This window comes from Phoxinus phoxinus (genome assembly GCF_949152265.1).
Source record: "Phoxinus phoxinus genome assembly, chromosome: 25".
Classification (NCBI taxonomy): domain Eukaryota; kingdom Metazoa; phylum Chordata; class Actinopteri; order Cypriniformes; family Leuciscidae; genus Phoxinus; species Phoxinus phoxinus.
Genome location: NC_136900.1, coordinates 13918907 through 13936253, shown reverse-complemented (window position 1 = coordinate 13936253; position 17347 = coordinate 13918907). Strand labels below are relative to the sequence as shown.

Genomic DNA, 17347 nt, shown 5'->3' with positions numbered 1-17347 from the left:
TATGAACTAAATGAATTAAATTTTAATAACGTATTATTAATAAAGTAAAATGCGACTTCAGTCAACTTCGAGAACGGTCAATCCTAAACGCATTGGGTGGTTCCGGCCATAGGCCTATTATATGTTTTTGACATATTGATTTTCATTTTCATTACCAATTGTTTTTTCTACTGGTAACAGCAATGCAACATTTATGGTCATGTGGTTTTACTAGAAATTCCATTTTCAAGGCCCATTCACATCAAGAACCCAAAACGACAAGTTGACAACTATAAAATTTAAGAATCAGATGAATTACGTCGGCAAATGTATTAAGGAAGTTCAGGAGGCCTTCAATCTGCGCGTGAGTGAGCAAACAAATGAAATACGGAGCATTCAAGCTTTCATCTTTTGCTGCCTGTCATCTTTATAATTGTCGTTCTTCGGTTCTTGATGTGAACGGGCCTTGAAATTGGAATTTCTAGTAAAACCACAATGACCATAAATGTTGCATTGCTGTTACCAGTAGAAAAAAAAACTATTTGAAAATGAAAATCAACATGTCAAAAACATGTAGTAGCCTAGCCCCCTAATGCCATTCCAAATTCAGTCACTTGACTGATTCAAAAGATTCGAATCATGTGGATGAATCGAAATCCTAACCGCTAGTGTCTGTTGGGTGGGTCTCCGGCTCAGCGGATTGAAAGGCGTGGCGTCGGTTGGTTTCGCGCGGAGTGACGTCAGTGGAGCTGTTCAAAGCGCGCTGGTGCTGGAAAGAAACTCAGCGTCGTCGTCAGCAGTTGCAACGCGGGGCGGAGAGGCGGAACACGGCGAGGAAAATCAGATATCTGGAAACTCGCAAGGAAATAGCGCAAAAGGAGGCACCTACCTGTTAGGCTACCGAATTGTGAGTATTGAAAATATCCCATTTGATTGGTTTAAAAGGAAAAGTTACGGAGAGAGCTGAAACGGGAAGAAGGGTTTGCCTGCTAGTGTATCAGCATCACCTAACACGCTTCTTTGTGCGCCTGGAAGGGGGTTTGCTCTATTTAAATGTTAGACTGTTTATTGTTGAATTGTTTCACAGAAATGCACTGCCTCTGGCTTTAAAGCTTTGATTTCGTAGCACTATTGGAGGCGAGAGATTTGAATAATATTTGCATGTGCACGAGGCTGTGTTAGACTTGTATGGTTGATCACTTATCCAGAGAGCTTCCTTCTGACAAATGCAGTTGCCACCGTCAGCCATCAGTTTGAGGCAATGCATGCATTTTGAGTCAGGTATGTCTTGCAGCATCTATTTTGACAGAAATGTGTAGGCATATGTCAGTGTTTACTGTTTCTTAATTAAAAAGGTGCATTTTACAGCATTATGAAATTATTTTGCATCTTAAATCCATGTTTTCATATGCATACTTTCAGATAAGACTGCAAAGAATTCAGAATTGTAGTGTGATGGAGTGATTTAGTGTGCAATTTAAACCACAGATCAAGGTGTGGCAACTGTAGCGTCTGTGTTTGTTTAATATTAGTTGTTCTCCATACAACCAGGTGAATGCTATACAGGCTAAAAAGGGTACATTATTCTCTGTGACAGGGTACTGGTAGTTGTAGTATTAAACAACATACTCTCTCTAAAAAAAAAGTTGTTATGGTTCTGTGAGCTTCTGACCGAGCTTCTACTTGCACACACTGTAATGACCAAAAATACATGATAATGTTACCAGTAAATTCAGTCATTTTTTCCATGCAATAACAAATTTACAAAAATCACCCAAAAGCATCATAAAAGTGGTCCATGTGACTTGGACTCTATATTTGCAAGTCTTCTGAGCCCTTAAGCTTTTTGTAAGATTAAAAAGTCCAGGTTTGAACAACATTTGAGTGAATAAATATGTAAAATGTTCATTTTTGGGCGAACTGTCCCTTTAAGATGCGCTTCTCATTAATAGACTGACTACTTCCCCACCTGCGTGATGTTAAACATCATTATTGGAAGATAGCTTTGGCTTAGCCATTAAACCTCCCCTGTTTCCAGATTTATAGGTCCATCTTTCCTCTGGTCTTTAGAGAGCCTCTCAAGATAGGCATTAGTCCAAGTCACGACAGTGGGCGAGGGAAATGTGGTCATTGTATTGAAGTAAGTAATGACGCAGTGCTAATCCGACACAGCGGGTCATTTGCTCACTGGATTTGCTGAAGTTTGTTCATTAGAGCACATTATTTGAACGTGACACAAGCACAGGACATTAGACAACAACGGTTCATGTAAAATACTCCGGTCAGTGTGCCAAAACGGCCATCAGGAAGTGTTCACGTGGGGTTCTCGGGCAGATAGCCATACCTTCAGTAATTACGCCGATACCATTAGAGGAACAGCTGAGAGGAGCTTGTGTCATCCTAATATGTTTCTTAAGAGCTGAAAAGCATGATACATTTAATCTGCCTGAGCAGGATATGCTTCCGTGAAAGCCACAAAATAAATAGACACTCTCAAAGAATGACATAATGTAATTCTTGTAAGTTCAGTTCTCTTCTTGTTTGATTTTGTTTCAAGTGTCTCTCAGGACAATATTATTTCAAACTCTCCTTTTTTCATTCTGTTTACTATTCATTTAAACCACATGTGGATGATTCTTCAGTTAGTGACACTTCTGAATACTTGGGGAAAATATATATATTTATCACATCCTGGTCAACCTTCAAGCGTGATTTGTCAATTTGAAAGGTAACTTTTTTACGGTTTTGGAGAGAGTTGGATACATAGTTGTAGGTATGCCTTCAATTTGCTAATGCAGTCAGTTAACTTTGAACTTTATCTTAAAAATGAAAAGAAATGGAATGGGTTTTAATTCAAATGTGTAAAATACAGAATTGTTTTCCATTCTTGACGTGATGATAATGACAGCAATATTGGGGCAAGGGGCAAATCTTTTTTATAAAAAATAAAAAAAATCAAACAAATTTTGCACATAAGTACAAAAAATTCATTGAAAAAATTCATTCTCAAAATGTAACTGATTTTAGCACATTTTATACATGGGGTAAAGAACTAAACGCATTGCGAATGACGTAATCGAATTAAACACGATGGAGAAATATAAATTTATTGATTTCAAGATATTGTTAATATACATTTATAAACAATATATTTAATGTTTATTGCAAAAAATGCATACATATTCAAATATTTGAGTTTGAGAGCATTTGGAGACTGCAGAATCATGGGTAATGTATTTTACGTAGTTTTAGCTGGAATTATATGGTTCAATATGATTTAAAAAATAAGCTGAAATAATGCAGACTGACAGCTTCAACAAAAGCATTTCTGTCATGGCAACTCTCGGAGTGTTTGGCATGGTAAAGGATATGTTCATAATTGGTATTGGTGTATTTGCAGGGCAAATACAGGACTTAATTTCCTAAAATCATCTTAGGAAACAGAGAAGTTTCTCTATTTGTTTAATCCTACATATATAGATGATCTCCATCTGTTTTTCTATTACTTATTTTGTGTTTTATCTTGATCATGAATGTAAAGCATGACTACTGTCGCTATGGCATCTCTGGAGTCGTTTTGATTCAGCAATACAGGCTGGATTTGCTCACATCTTGTGTCAGATGGCTTGTGTTCGAGAAACTAGTCACTGAATTTGCCAAAGTTTGCATGGATCATGCTGTGTAATCTTTTATTGTATTCAAGAGTTTTGTTTGAGACTATTTGTGCTACTTTGTTGTGGCTTAGTAAAATTGAGTTTTACTCTAAATATCACAAAAACATTAAAAAAAAAACTGTAATTTGCTTTTTTATTTGTCAGTGCACATCCTATGCAATGTTTTGTTTAGTTTTTCTCAACCTGGGTTGTATTATTAATATAATACAGTGGGGTTTTAAGTGCAGAATAAAGCACATTTAATCGTGTTATTTTCCTCATTCTCGACTGTAAATTCCATGGTTTTGTGAAAACCTGTGTCAGTTAAGTATACATGCATCTTCATGTTTCTTAACCAAAAACTGATTTATGGGACAACAGAAAAAAAAGACATAGGAAAATCATGTGCTTCTACAGTTGATCACAAAGGAAGTTATGCCCCCTACTGGCTTAAATACTATATCCTTCAAACATCACCATCCTATTCTCTTAAAGAGACACCATGTTAAATACCAAACACATTGTCCAGAAACATTACACTGAAAACAACAATTATAAAATAAACACAGAACAAATATACTATTATTAAACATAAAACATGCTCAGCTACGAATAACATAATGGCCTATACTATAAATGGGAATACGGAATACATCAACAACAATCCCGTGTAGCAGCAGGGTGGATTGTGAAGTGATGTGGCAGTCTATTTTTAGGACAGGTCTTTAGTTTTGCTACAGGTCAACAGACGTCACAGTAGGGGAGCGCTGGGCCAGAAATAGGGCAGGTATAGCACAAGGGTGCATGTGTGTATTTGGGCACAGCTTGTTCAGCCTCATTTAAACACTGTGCTGAATTTCAAGGATGCTTTTGAGTGCTGAATGACACGGCAGGCACAGTGAATCCATTCTGTGTGAGGTTTGCTCGTGTTTTCTCATGCTGTGAGGGACTAAAGCAATGTTTGCACATGGAAATTTAGTGACCAAGTATATAAAAAAATACATGCTTAAAATCCTATATTGAGACACAAGATTTTAAAGGGATAGTTCATCCAGAAATTTAAATTGTTGTCATTTACTCACCCTCGTGTTGTTCTAAATCTGTATGACTTTCTTTTCCAGATTGGTTACTCTTTTACATGCCATTGAGGGATTAAAACTTCACATAGGATTCAAACACATCATAAAAGTACCATAAACGTAGTCTGTATGACTATTGCTCTCCAAAACATTCTGAAGCCATACGATAGCTCTGTGTGAGGAAAACAGACAAATTCAAGCCGATAATCAAGAAGCAGTGTCCGAATCACTCATTTGAGTTGGCTGATTTGAATCACAAAACCAGGTGAATTGATTCATTCACAAAATTATTAAATTCTTATTATCAAGATCATTTTTTGTTGTTGTTTCATAAATATCCTACAAGTATTATATAGCCTATTATATATATGGTCTGTACAATTTGTCTTCGATAATCCAAAACATCCTGATGCCATATAATAGTGCTGTGTGGTAAACACACACAAATTTAAGCCGATAATCAATCTGAAATGTCTAATTCAACTAATTGGTCATTTGAGTCTGTTGATTTGATTCACAAAACCAGTTTGATTCATTCATTAACAAATCATCAAATGTGAATGATCAAGTTTCCAGTATCACATTTTTTGGGGATGATGACCCTAGTGGCTGATGCCTATTCATGCATTTCTGTTTCATAAACACCATACAAGTATAATCATGGGTCCGTATGACTTGTGTGCAATATTCCATAGCCACACTATATCGCTGTGCAAGTAACACACCATTATTTTTTTTATTTTGAGTCAGCTGATTTGATTCACAAAACCAGTCCAACTGATTCACTCACAAATTTCACTGATTCGGTTCAGATTAACTCACTCGATACTGTACATTGACAATAATCAGATTGATTGCTCAATCGGACTGAAAAGCCTTCATCGATCAATCCTGTTGAGCTCAATTCAAATCCAATTTTGATTTGATTGAAATGGGTCGTGTAGATCTTAGCAATGTAAACATTTCAATCTGACTACTTTTTTAACTGAAATAAAAAAAATACCTTGTGTACATGCACAGTGCCATGATTCAGCTTACATTTTACAAATGTGCATTAAATCTTATGGTCACTGGATGAGACTGAATATTTGCTATGATAATAGTGCTTTTGCAAACTTTTTGAATCTTCATTGTCCATTTACTGTAAACTGCATGTAAAAGTGCATGAATTCTCCCTTTGTGTTGTACAGTAGAAAGTCACACACAGTGAGTAAATGATGGCCGAATTTAATTTATATGTGAGCTATCCCTTTAAATCGGTCTCAAGAACAATATTTACCTTACCATTTCTGAGCCAGACTTCTCTCCTGTGCGTATGTGTGTGCTGGCTGATGTTGGCAGTGCTCTGTGAACAGACTGCATTAACATGAAGAGATTAGATGTCCTCCGCTGGTACACAGGGAAATATGAATGCAACGAGAGAGAAGGATTTGGTTTTTGTTCAGTTAATCTGCCAGAGCAGCACAATACGATTGTGTGTGTGTCCTTGTAGGTCATTTATAGAACATCGGTGTGCTCAGCTCTGGTTTAACACTACCCAGCCATCCATCCATTAATGGATTGACAGGCATTTGGTGAAGTGATATGTTATTTTGATATAGGATCGCTTTAGCTGTGTGATAATGATAATCATAATAATTGTGGGAAGCACGTGTATAGATGGCGATAACTGTGTTTGACATGGTTGGAGCTGGAGTGTGTGATTAGGACCCATGCTTTGCGTTTGCTCTTTCTAACTCTAGCTCCGTCCCTATTTTAGGGCTGTGGTTATGGGAGAACCTCCAGTTAAGAGTCTCGGCCCGGCTGAGAGACGCTGGTTGTGGGTGTATGCGCTTAAGGCCATGGCTGCTGGTAGATTACAGAGGGCGCTTTAGTTCGAAACCACCCTGATGCACCCTGCTCTTTCCGTCAGGGGCCTGTCGGCACAGGGATGAGGTCTTTCATTACCTGCAGGATATGAGCTGACCTCCAAACAGATGAGAGGCTTTTTTGGTGAAGAGATGTGCATGTGTGCAGGTTGGGGTTGGAAATGTGTGCTAGTATCGTCATGTGATCATTTCTGGGGGGTCAGCTTTTGTTTGGTGGGCGGGGGCGACGCCCCTAATGGCTGATGCTGATACATATTCATTTAAACTTTATTCACAAGTGTCTGATTTGTAATATCACCTTTATGGTTATTTTTGTTATTTTTTTCAACATTATGTAATAAACATTTTACAACGTAGGATGTAGTGATTTAACATCACTTAACTGTGAGGCAAATGTTTTATTTAGATAGTACATTTTTAAAAATTCTGTCATCATTTACTCACCCTCAAGTTGTTGTTTTTTCCACATATGGAAGTCAGTGGGGCCCATCAACTTGGTGTTAAGTTTGAGCTGAAATTTTAAAAACTAAATATAAATATGTAAATATATTAAATATATACGCCTGCTTTCAAACACTTCTGTGTTTATCTGTGTAAGTGCTCGGTGAAAACAACTTGTTTTTGAAGCGTTGATCATTGTAGCCAATCAGAGACATATATGTTGAGCAGGTCAACACAATGGCCAATCAGAGGTGTTTAAGAATCCGTTCAACAGCGCTCAAAATGCTAGAGGGAAATGCAGGTATCGTCACATTTTTAAAACTTCGGCACCAAGCCGGTACTTTTAACAACACTACTCTTTCGTTTGAAAATATATCAATTACATAAGTAAAATGAGTTGCAGACACAAATTTACATTGATTTTAATTAGGAGGGCTGGTTTTCTTTCAAAGAAATGACATTTGGTTTGCCATTTAATAATCTAATTTGATGATTAATGCGTTCTTTTGTCTTTTTTTGGGGGGGGGGGGGGGGGGGGTTACAAGGGGTGGCCTGTAAACACTTTTTGGGCCACTGTATGTGTGTCAAAGGCAAGTTAAAGGCAAGAGTGTGTGTCTGTGTGTAATTAAGCTTGATGGCCCCCTGCTATTATAAACAAGTAGCAACTCTACACATCAGAGACGTATGGATGTTAATGTGGGCTGCTGGGGTGCCAGGCGGCAGGAGAGGGTGTCGTAGGTGCTTATAGGCTGTCACAGAACTTGTTATGATCAGCAAAAGAACATGTGCACCGTCTCTGTTCTGCTAGGACACCCTCTCTCTCTCTTTTTCTGCCACTTATGACCTACCGTTCACATCTGTTTCCTTTGCCTGAGAGGTGGCGTTTGGTTTTTAGGGCGGTTTCCCTGACAACTCAGTTCTCGTATGCTTGAGTTCGCTCTGACAATGCCGCCCCCTTTCCACCCCTCCCGTCCTCTGCTGGAGCTCTGGGCTGTGCCTGTCTCGTTCTGTTCATCTGTTCTGGCTGTGATGTAATAAGACATGAAGGATCAGGTGCTCTCATCTAGACAACTCTGACTGTCTCAAATACACGATGGACTCACTGAGACATTGAAGGACCACAAAGTAGTTATAGGGCAATATTTCAGCCCTGGCAGATTAGATTCGGGCTATTCTGAGATTATTGTCTTGTCCGATTAACAGCCTGGTGTCTGTTGCGAAATTTACCAGCAGTCTCTCGGCAATGGATTGTATTTTTTAGGGTGTTAAATTAAATTCAGATATTTTGTGTACATCCTATTCACTGTTTAAATTGTATCAAATATAGCAAAATTATTTCTGCTCCTCAGATATCATTATTGGTATTCCATGTTTTATATTTTATTTCATTATTTTTATTCATACATGTACCATCGCAATACTATAATGTTTTTATATGTAATATGGCAGTAGCATTGTATAAATACCGCAGTAGGCCTACATGACTACTGTAAACTATGATACTACCACAGACAGTCAAACATATTTTCTATAGTGCAGGATGTTTAACCTGACCATTTATCTGAATATAAAGTAATGATGCATATTGGTTCTCTGATATTGGTGCCAATATTAGATTTCTTTTTCATTTTTAATTATTGGTCTGATTTGGCTGGCATTGCAGAAGCCTAAAATTGGCATTTTTTTATGCTAGGTTACAAAAGTGCTGTGTTTTCTCAATCTTTGTCTATTGTTTAGATGTATTATGTTAAGCATATAACATTTCAGAATTGAGATTTGACAGGTTTTTTTTTTACAGACCAAACAAAAGAGATACATAATTGTTATCAAACAGGTTTTCAGTCATACAATTAACTGGCTATTGTTATCAGTCAGAAATCCGAATACCATTTCTGTGTTATAGCTTCTCATTTTGTGGAACAAATATTGAAAGAATAAAGTAAGCAAATGACTCATTTGCATCAGAGATGAGGAACATTTGGATGCCATGCTTGATTGTGGCTTGTTTTCCCTTACTATGCATGTTTGGATGAAATGTTGACTTGACTGTACACTATTTTCAATCTGTCTTCAAAAGTCATTTGACCACATTAAATCTACTGGCAAAACCGAGAGAAAAACATAGACACATGTCAGTGGTCGTCAACCTAAACAATATAGAGCAAACCAATCAAATTCACAACGCAGATCTCTATTTGTTCCTCGAGAGAGTATGGCCTTGAACTTGTGATGCGTTATTTGTGTGTGTGTGTGTGTGTGTGTGTGTGTGTGTGTGTGTGTGTGTGTGTGTGTGTGTGTGTGTGTGTGTGTGTGTGTGTGTGTGTGTGTGTGTGTGTGTGTGTGTGTGTGTGTGTGTGTGTGTGCATGTGTTTCATTTGCTTACATGTGTGCTTTGCTTTCGAAGGCAGGTCAGGGTTTATTGATTTGCAAGTTGTCTTTGTATTCAGCCACAAGTCTAAAAGCAATTTGTATTTGTGTGGATCACTTAGGGTCACGCATACAGATGGAAAAAGCGAACGAGACTGAGAGAGAGATGTGAGATGGGGGAGGGTAGAGGAGGAGAAACAGGTTAAATGACCACAGAGAAAATATCATAGAGGAAATGTTCTTCCAGTAAACACAGTATGATACATGTAGTGGAAAGTGTGTGCTTGTGTGTGTAGCAGAGTATTGATCCAGCATGATCTAGATTTGAGAGTATATTTAGAGCAAACACCCTGTAGAGATGGGGGGGCCATATGGGCCACTGCCCAAGAGCATGATGGGTAATACTGAATCATCATCATACATAATCCTCTGCCGTCATTCTACAAACCGAAGGATCTGTGCACAGGAGCTTTAATTCATTCAAAGACAAACACACAAGTACAATAGGGTCTGCATGAGACCACTAGAAAAAAAATGGTTGACTTTCTTTTTTCTAATTTGATATTTGATCATTAATTGAATATATTAAAATCTATTTGTATTTTTTAATTAACAATTTGAGTGAAAGTAGAACACATTTTAATGTATTTTTTTCTTTTTTATTAAATTAAAATCTATTTAAAATATTTTTATTGACATTAAATATTGACATTAAAATGATTAGGCATTTGAATAAATTTTGCAAATTAATTTTAATTAGTTTTTCAAAACCTGATGATCCATGTTATCCAGCATGATTGTAGTATGTTTACAGTAAGAGCAGCTGCTCTGTGGTTTTGACCTTTTGTACAAAGGACTTAACATATTCAAAGTCCCAAATCTGCTTACATTTTGATTCGTGACCTAGAAATAGTGTATAATCTTAAATATTTCTTTCATTTCTTTCATAAACTTTCATTTTGGTCAGAATTCTCTCATTTTGTATATTTTGAGGATCTGTAAATAAAAACACAATATTTTCAATGTGGTTTCAGAGTGTTGTACCCCACTGTACAGTATGTTCATACACAAATCACAAGAAATGAACAGTGAGAAAAATACTAGCACAGCCATATCTAATAGCACCTTGGCTCTCCTCTGCCATCCTACGCACTTCTTCACTCAAACACTCTCTGTCTGTCTTGCCCCTGGATGACACTCAATCTCACAAGCGCCCACACAGTAAAAGCACTCATCACCTTGTGTAACCAGGTGTCAGGAAATGGTCGCTCCCCGCAGAATGGAAATCGCGGCAAAATCAGACTTGAGTTAACTGTTGCTCTTTGGAGAACAGATAATCGCAATGATAATTTCCAGCTCCCTGCATTAAACTGCTTTTAAATTCAGGGATAGTTGAGAGTTAAACTAATGAAAGAGGGATAGAACCAGTCTTGCCTCAACAAAAGTTGCTCTTTTAAGAAAACAATTGCATGAATTAATTTTATTTTTATCTTGTTTTAATTTTTATAATATTGTTGTTCCCTTTCAAAAGCTACTAAAATGTTACTATGCATGTGTGCAAACACGCCAAGAACTTGGCTTTAAATAACCTCTGACGATGACTATGCTCATGGGAGATAGCGAAACGTAGATACACCTTCTGGTTTCTTTGTCTTCAGGGACTGCATTGTGTGCCTGCGTGCGTGTATGTGTATCTTTCATCCAGCGCAAATTACTTTGTACGCCGGCGCATGTATCATTCCTATTTTGCACCCGACGCACAGCGGACTTTTCCCTCCACAGACGCACGTCGGTAAATTAGGGAATGAACTTGCACTTGGGGGGGCGGTTCAGCGAAAAGAGGAGGCGTGTTCCAGCGCAAACGTTCCCTGGTGCTATTTTGCAGTTTGTCAAGAGAAAATAGGATGCTACCAATCAAGATTTCATAGTTTGGATCTTCATGCTACTCCGAGCTCACATGTCCTTGAGTCGACATCCCAAACTCATGTCTGAGACCTCTCCAGTGTTTGTGAACACACACTACACAACCTTGAGACACTTCCCAGTGCAGTGGCGTTGATATTCTAGTTCCCATGCTCATGAGTATGCATCATCAAGAGTAGCTTTTGAAAGGGAACCTCTCGGGTTACTTGATTGTAACCCTGTTCCCTGTAAAAGCGGGAACGAGATGCTGCACCTCAGTGCCACACTGGGGGCATGTTCAGACATTTCTTCAGAAAAATTATAACCTGAAGGCGTACCTGTGTCACGTCTATTTATAGCCTCTCAAGAGCGTGCATTCCAATGACATTATCGTCAGAGGTTATTTAAAGCTAGGTTTTTACTGTTTGCATACATGCTTCACAACCGGTCAAGCAAAGATGTTTTCCCAAGGGATGAGGATGCAGCATCTTGTTCCCGCTTTTTCTGGGAACAGGATTACAGTTAAGTAACGAGACATCAAGAGACGTTTTATGTTTTTTTTTTATTTGTTATATATATTTTTAAATATTTTTAGCATTGTGTCTATTTGTTAGTTTAAAATTGTGGTTTTATTAGTATTAAAAAACATATTTATTATAAATGTATACTTTTAGTATAAAAATAAATACCATAGAAACCACATAACAATGTGTTAAAAACACTCAAAACACCGTAGCTACCTATGAAGTGCCGCCCCTCAATTTTTTCCTTAAATAGTTCAAATGTATTATCACAATTAAATTGTATTATCACAGTTTGTTGTTGAAACAGCTCTCGATTGCCAGATTGATAAGGATTACACATGAATTGATTAATGATGGATTTTTGAGGATCTGACGGTCATAATCCCTACACAAAGGTGTCACATTGATTAGCATTTGAAATGAGCTTATATCTACCATGCAGCGGGACTGCAATTTAATCTGTTAATGGATTAAATTATATCACAAACATTCTTTTACTGCAATTAGCTCATATTTGAGCATGAGAATACTCAAGAGAGGCAATGCTTTGACTGGAAGTTCCTTGTCTCATTTAAATTGTGTAATGACTACGGCTTAAATGAGTGAAAATAACAATAGCTTCATTAACACCCTGCATAAAGCAAGTGTTGTCATCATGGGATTTGAAGACATTTGCCTGGTGATTGCCGTCCCTTGTCAGTCCTATGCATTTTTAAAATTATATTAAGTGTAGGCCAGATAGCCATTTGCAATCTATACATCGATTACAGTTTAGTATCTACACAACGATAGTAAAAATATATTACCGAAACTTTAGAACAGCCTTCACGTGTTTTTACAATGTGTATTGTCTGGATATTACTAGACAATACATTAACCTGCTCTTTTTAAGATATTTATTATGTTTGCACACAAACATTGCGGTTTAAATATAACTTGATGCATGTGTTCCTTATGAGACATTCATATTCTTTATATGTTTTTATAGTGGACACACCTGTTAAATATATAAATATTATTGTCTGTTTTTATGTTTTAAAATATTTGTTTATATTTAACTTGTACATAAATCTTATTAATAAAAGTTATACAATTTATTTATAAATTAGCAGAGCCTATTTAAAAAAAATGTGTAAACATTTTTTTTATGATTTAATCTTTTTTTTCCCCAGAAGATACGCTTACTCTGGTGCACAGCCGAGGTGTTTATGAAGCTGCTTTGAAACTATCTGTAAAAAGCGCTATAAAACTAAAGGTCACTTGACTTGATTTAAAAGACTACTTGGAGAATGAAAATGTGTAGACAAATTAATGTTTCATTTGCTTTGCATATGGGAGAAATCTCTTTCATGGAAGGGTAACCAAGCAAAATCTAAATCTAAAATAATAATAAAAAAGTGGAAGACATTTACTTTATTCTGTTTAGACCACTAGGGTACATATTAAGTACATATAAGTGTAGATTAAATAATATGTTTGTGTTTGTATGTGGGTGTGTGTCATACTAAAGGGGCATTGACCAGACTGATAGACAACAGCAATACTGTTCATGAGTGAGTGCAGTGTCGCCATGGCAACAAACTCCCCTGAGTGTGCTCAGTGCCGTGTCAGTCGCTCACTCTGGTGCGCACACACACACACACACACACACACACACACACACACACACACACACACACACACACACACACACACACACACACACACACACACACACACACACACACACACACACACACACACTAGTCAAGAATAAGCAATGGCCAAGTTCCACAGGAAATTAAAAGATGAGATAAATGAACCATGACATAAAAGTGATAGGAGCACCTCAGGGCTTTTGCGTATGTCACAATATGTTTCATTAAGCTATCATTGTTGATTTTATGAAAGTATGAAGTAAATTATCTGTACAGATCATGTTTCAGGCCTTTACAGTTAATGCTGTCTCTTTCTTCCTTTATGGCTATCTCTCTCTCTTTATCTCTCTTCCTGTGGTCCATTAATAATGAACCAATAGGAAAGTGCCACAGAGCTGCTGATGAGTTTGCACTGATCTCTAAAGTTACCAGATAAAAAATCAGCACTTCATGCACACAAAAAACATTGAGACCCGTCCACATGCACACAAACAAATGAATCAGTGATATGAGGTCACAGGAAGGCCAAAACTTAAACATGCACATTCATACAGTAGTTTTCAAATGCATTCTTAGAGGAACAACAAATCATTTCATAGATCATGTCATTTTTTTTTTTCATTTTTTTTTTTATGTACATAAAACCCCAAAATTTTTTTCGACTGAAGAAAGAAACACATAAACATCTTGGATGACATAGGTAAATGATCAGGAAAGTGATAATTGAACTAATCCTTTAATAACAGAAAGCCTGTGCTCGTCTTGTACAGATCAAATTCTATGTATATATGTTTATATTCACTGGTAAACAGTCACAGTCATCGACGTGACATTTCTCAGTGTCTCTCTCTTTACTCATGGGGAAAGTAGTGATCAGTATTGATTAGAAGGTGAAGGATTCGTGTTTAAACAGATCTATAGTTGAGGCTTTCTAAACAAAGTGTTAGGTAACAGACTTTCTGTTGGTGTTCGCATTCATTTAGTTTATTGCCTTGATTATCTGGCTTCTGGTCTGTCCTGGAGCAATATTGACTTTCGAAGGCAAGATATTGAAGGCACATAAAACATTTAAGTGAATATACTTAATGTAAACACATGGAGCTGTGGCTGGGTTGATGAAAATCACAATAGTCTCCTGAACACAATGAGAATTGTTTCAACATTATAAAAGAGAAAATAAAATAAAATTCTCTGTAATATCTTGATTATTTTTCTAGACGTCAGTTAATTAGATGGAGAGCAAAGAAAGAATTACATCAAAAGAGACTTAACATCTTAATATTAGATTAAAAACTTAAGCTGAAGTAAAAGTACTAAAATTACTTAGAATTTTAAGCGAAATATAAGCGAAATAGAAAAACTGAAACTAATGACTGAAGCTTATTAAACTAAAATTAAAATGCAAATATGAAAGTAAAAGCTAATTCAAAATATGAATAAATACTATAATAGTATGTAAATAATATTAAAATGAAAGTTAAATCTAAATAGAAATATTTTAAAAAGCAGGAACTAATGACAAAGCAAAAAAGACACTAATTAAAAACATTTTAAATACAATAATATTATGTAAATAATATTAAAATATCACTGTCATGGACATTTTTCATAAAACTATACAAAATACCAAAATTATATGAGCTCTGCTATCCACGTTAATTTAATCCTTAAAATTGCTGAAAGTATTTTTTATGGAATGACAGAAAATATTCATATTATGTTAGATCTGACATATTACTGAATTACGTCAGATTCAGATTGTGTCAGATTCTTTGTTTAGGAACTTTCTGTCAGTAATCGTGCATGTTCGCAGGGCAGCTCATATATGACAGTCCCAGAGTGGATAATATCACTTACTGCACCTCTAAATGAAGCATCAAAGGGATTGAATGTCTTCTGAGCAATTAAAGAGCCATCTTTGAGCAATAAAATGTTCCTCTGGGCTGGCTCAGATCATCAAACTGGGGACTGTTTACATATATTTATCTGTCAGTTACAGTGAAGATTTGAGTGTGTATTTTGTGGTTAAGTATGTGTGCCTTCTACAGAACCACATGGCAGCACTGTTTAGGAGCAAAATAACAGCAGGACCTTCTCTGGTAATCTGTGAAGAGTTGAGGACATTATTTTTGCACCAGATTCCCTTTGTGCTTTCTGTGTGGTGCGACCTGAAAGCTGCTCAGCAGTAGTCAAGCTTAACCTAAAGACACAATCGCTTAACCCCCCTCACACGTGTGTGTTTGTTTGGTAATGCGCGTGTATACAGCATGCACAGCTGCAAATACCACACGTTCATTTGCTACACTCTTCCTTTTCCTGTTCTCAAGCACCGACGGCCGTGTGTCAGACGGCTCAAATTCTTTCCTGTACTCGCTGCGGACTGTCAAAATCAGCCCTTTCTGAAAAAGAAATGATGAGCTTTTCCCACACGTCTAGGCCACTATGCAGCCGGCACAACCGTGCAGTGCAGATTAGGCGGCAGTGATGGATAAAACCCTCGAAATTATTATTCCACAGATTGGGTGTGTGTGCAGATGAGGTGAGTGTGGATGCAAAGGGATTACTTGTACGTGATGATGTACGTGTCTTATTGGAAACGTCTGTATGTTTATAGAGTAAAATACATGTGGGACATTGAATTTTATCTGTGGCTTAGCTTTAGTAGTATTTGTAGAGAACTTTGTATGAGAAAGGTGAAACAATGTTCACAACCCATATTATTTCCACAATGTGGAGTGGAACTTGATTTTATCTATTGTTAATTTATAGCAACAATATGACAGGCAAATATGATGTTAATTCTCGACTCGTAAAACAAGTGGACGTCAGAGACTTGTGATCATGTCTTTCCGTATTCCTTATTTTGTCTCTTGACATCAGTTGCTGTCATTGTAATTATAAACCCACAACATGCATTTCCTGGTCGTGTCAAAGATTGACATGTACTTTGATCTGGTAAATCTTTTGATCATTTAGGTCAGGGTTTCGACTAGGAGCATCTGCCACAAAAAGGCAACCTGCATCTCATTATAAAAAGGCTGCTAAGTTTTAAAAGCACAATGGCTGCTTTGTGCTTTTAAAGCAAAGCTTAATTTATGCATTTTGTATTTGTATTATGCCCTCATCTTGTATATTTTAGAATTGTTGAAATAATTCATTATAATAATTAAGTTACAGCGGATGGTTGTCACATCTGGTTAGGTTTTGTGTCATGTTCTCAGTTCATGTTTTCATGTCTTTTATTTTGGAATTGGTTCATGTCGTGTTTCCCTGTCCCCCTCATGTGTTTCATGTCATGTGATCTCTGTTTCTCACTTGTTCCTGTGTCATGATTTCATTGGTTAATTGTCTTGTATCTTGTTATCAGTTCTGTTCTCTTATTGGTTCATGTTTAAAGGGTTAGTTCGCCCATTTAAGACATGAAGTTGTATGCAATCCTTACCAGCACTATAGTGCATACACACTGACCCACTCTGTGTTCACCTCCCTGGTCAGAGTTCTGGCCGCTGGAAGTTTTTCAAGAAAGTAGTCCTGGTTAGTTTCCGGGGCCACAAAACTGTGCGTTTTTACGTGAAAAAATTATTTACGTTTCAAAGCTTGATTAATTTACATCACAAAAAACACGCCAGACAAAATTCATACCTCAGTTTTAATCGCCACTATTTTCTTTCCATTTCTATCAATCCGTGCTGCTGTCGACGTCAACAGTGCGCACGTTCCGATCAGCTGTAGCTATGAGACAGCTTTGGCTGGTCGCCATCGGCTACTCTGCGGGAGCTAAAATATCCAGAATCAAGGATTTTCGTATGTGCAGTGCTCACTTCAGCGAAGACGATTACATCCCCAACCAAGGAGGAAAAATAAAAAAACTAATTTGAAAGAGTTTTGCTGTAGGCT

At 37.0% G+C, this 17347-nt stretch overlaps 1 protein-coding gene across 2 annotated transcripts in view; it reads left to right on the top strand.

Moving 5' to 3' along the window:
- Positions 1-752: 752 nt before the first annotated feature.
- Positions 753-17347, top strand: part of smpd3 (sphingomyelin phosphodiesterase 3) — a 37665-nt gene continuing 21070 nt past the window's right edge. Inside the window, exon 1 of one of the 2 annotated variants that reach the window (XM_079604550.1) lies at positions 753-886. The gene's annotated coding sequence lies outside the window, so the exon portion shown is untranslated. Of the gene's footprint in view, positions 887-15678; positions 15990-17347 lie in introns of those variants that run through there. The other variant, XM_079604549.1, reaches the window with a different exon arrangement.